This window comes from Triticum dicoccoides, chromosome 2B (assembly GCF_002162155.2).
Source record: "Triticum dicoccoides isolate Atlit2015 ecotype Zavitan chromosome 2B, WEW_v2.0, whole genome shotgun sequence".
NCBI lineage: Eukaryota > Viridiplantae > Streptophyta > Magnoliopsida > Poales > Poaceae > Triticum > Triticum dicoccoides.
This window is the reverse complement of record NC_041383.1, coordinates 22,457,434-22,461,108: the sequence shown is the minus strand read 5'-3', so window position 1 is coordinate 22,461,108 and position 3,675 is coordinate 22,457,434.

Sequence of the window (3,675 nt, the reverse complement as noted above, 5' to 3'; positions counted from 1 at the left end):
GAAATGCTGACGCGTGGATGCCTTTTGGTCCCGGTTGGTGCCACCGACCGGGACCAAAGGCCCTCCTGCCTGGGATCGCCGCACCGGCCACGTGAAGGCCCATTTGTCCCGGTTCGTGTTAGAACCGGGACTAAAGGTCTAGGGCATTAGTAACGACCTTTTAGTCCCGGTTCAAGAACCGGAACAAAAAGCCCTTACCAACCGGGACTAATAGGGGTTTTTCTACTAGTGTATGCATGCATGGAGGCTCAGCAAGGAAAGAAGAATTGACTCAACAAATAAACAAGTCGGTCAAATTACATGGCGAGCTTTTACACACGTAGAATCAAAGGTTACAATTTTTACTGACCCAAATAAAATATTTAGTTGCCTCCTCGAAATATCTGGTAAGTCCAGCACAAGAAAAAATGAACATTGTTTTACAGCAAAAATAGATTAGTCCAGTCTATGGAGGGATAGATCCTATCCGCAGATTACACCCCATCCATGAAAAACCTCCGTGACCATATGCTCATGCTCCAACCGTGTAGTTGCATAACATATAGCTGAATAAAAAAAATCTTTAAACGGGCGATCATCTATATCTATACTACTATTAAAAGACCGAACTTAAGTTTTTCTAAACCCACCCCATAAAGCGTACACAGGATAAGCAGAACCCTTCGATCAAATTAACTTAAACACATCCCACCATCTACATCACGTTAATAGTCTGCCAATCAGATCAACGACTCACATGAAATGTTCTGCCAAGCTGACGACGTGGTTTGCCAATCCTATTAGCGCTCCGCGGCCCCTCGCGCAACAAGCGGATCACCCACCGGCCCGCAACAGGGGGTCGATTCCAGCCGCCTCCACCTCCCTCCTCTCTCCTCGTTGCCGCTACAGAACGCCGCCGGGGTCGTTCTCATCCCACGAGCAGCGTCGGCAACGCGCGACGCAGCGGGCTCAACTTGCATCGGCGGCGCCGGTGTCCCTCTCCTCTGTCGAGCGTGGGTGGCGGCGGCGCAGGATGTAGCAGGCTGAACCTGCGTCGGCGGTGGCGGCGATGGGTTCCGCTCCTTCATCCCCTCCTCCTCACGCCGCCCCTCTCCCTTTTCTTGCTTTCCTGCACCGGCAGAGAGGAAGACGCCATCGGCTTCATGGCCTCATCTCTAGGGCCAAGGGGTGGCTAGACGACTCTCCAGGTGGGCGGCGAAAAAAGAAGCCGAGAGGAAAGGGGAGGCGGAAGAAATCCGCCCACACGCCCTCGTCGTCTCAGCGTCTTGCTCTACCTGATGGTGTTGTATGATCGGTAGGACAAGGGAGCCCGATTGCTGGCTGATATCAAACGCCTTCTCCCTGAGATCATGCTCCTAGGTGCGTGGTGACCTTACCTGTTACTGTGCTTGAATTTTCTGGTTCAGAACATGTGTGTTCAATCTAAGTGCTCACATGTGAGGTTGCAAGTAGATGCTTGTTCTTTTTTTTCATAGAAACTCTGGGAATGGATGAAATTATTTCTGAGCTTTCTAAACTCTAGGAACCACTGAAAATTTTGGCGGTGCAAGGGAAATATACAGTATACACTGTTGTGTTTACGCATCCTCATTTGGCAAGAGTTAGCATATTACTTACTATTTGTCTTTGTATGACAGTACTCGCATTAGTTGATGTATAATATGTCTATGTTTTACCAATGAGTTATAATGAGATTTCATTCTCCTGTTGGCTGAATCAACACCACTTACTGGGATCTGACTTGTTTGGCAATGCTTTTCTATCGAGCATATTAAGAGATCCTCATTTGTCTATCGTTTTTATTAAGAAATGAGGAATCATTTAGTAAGAATTTGTAACTGGTTCAAGTACATGACTGTCAAGATACGGTGTGTTCGACAACACATCTTCTGTCAAGTTGCTAGGAATGTTGCCTGTACTCCGTGACAGTGTCACAACGTTGGATTCATGCATTCAATGTCCTCTTGGATCCAGGTTAGAATAAAACTAAATGTGTTCCTTTAAATTGCGTAGTTGCCTGGTTTCTTTTTTGCAAATAAAAAATGTGTTCCTTTAATTTGGTGTATGTACTTGTTTTTCTGTAACCTATCATCATTTTCTTCTTTTTTTGCGCTGAAATAAAATGCATTCTTTCATACCAAAAATTGCAAGAGCACACGAGCTGTACACATGTCCTTCCTTTTTGAATCTGCAGCCGCTTGCTTTGATTGTTATTTTTGGAAGGGTGTAGGCGAGTATGTCACAAAGGTAACACTGATCTGCTCCACACTTGTTATTTTCTTTTTCTTGGTAATTTGTAGTTCCTTTGATGTTCTATTTTTTACACCACTTTTCTGCATTACAACCTTTTCTTTACAGGGATACGTACCAAATATTCAGTCAATTATAGCGTGAATTGCATAGCCTGAAACATTTTCCTACAACCAATAGAATCTATGATCCACTCGAATTACAATACAAGACACACTCGAATTCAGAGTTTAGAGCCTCATGAGCAATGTTGTAAGAGCTTGTTGATGATCTGCTTGTTTCTCGCAAAATTGGGACGTGTTGGATTGCCCATGCGAGGCTATCCAGAAAAAATTCCTCTTAATTCTGTTCTGGTTGTATGATGGGATTTGATTAGATAAGAACCCACATCTGGCGGCACCGTCCGTCTCATGGCGCCCCCGTCTCATGGCGTCCAATAACCAACGGTATTTTTTTTTCAATTGGTATTATTTCTTTGCTGATAATATTTATTATTGTAGATGGTGTGATCTGATGATGTATCCTGGATACAATTCAGTTAATTAAAAGATGCAGCGGTCACTCCTGTACAATATGATCTGTAGTATAGCCAGTTCTATGTGAGGGCAATGTGAACCAATGTAAAGCACTAGGTTCTTCATAAATAGCGCTTGACACTTTGTTGTGTATTTTGGAGCTATGAAGAATTTAGCTTTGTAGGTGCCATTGGTTTCTGGTATAGATGAGATCCTTGATGCCACAGGTGGCTTGTCTTCGAAAATTGTATTATTATTTATTACTGTGCTGCAGTAAAACTTTCTCTTTTGTGTAAAACTCTAACGAACCATGTGCTCTTATTATTTGGGCGGTAATCTCATGCTGGTTAAACTACTTAATGTGAGGGTGAAATACCAAAGTGGGCAAACTGCCTTGTGTCAGGTTCCAAGGAATATGCAGAATATAGTTCACGCATATTGCGTGTATATGCAGAATCACTGGTTTTTTCAGTGCATATTACAGAGTAAGACAAGGTTGATGATTGAACAAGAAAATAATGGTGTTTTCTTTGCATACAATAGACAACTTCAATGATACAAGTATATGACATTTCATTCCATAGGCTTCAGAGTTCGGACCATCACCCACAAGAACATGCAAAGTGTCAACATTTTCATTGCAGATCTTGATTAATTCTCCACATGACACAGATGCAGCATGCGCACACAAAAAGGAAGGCAAAATTCAGATACAAAGAGTACTTTTCTTCTCTTACTCCTTGTATGCTTTGCAATCTTCAAGACCATTGCTCTTTGTTGGTCCATGTGAGGCTATCTGCTTTATTTCTTCCTTTTGGGCGATCCTCTTGGTTTTGCTCAGTAATACTTGTTGGTTGCAGTTCTATTTTGTGTGAATAAACTTCATGGAAGCCTTAAGGAACTTGGAGGG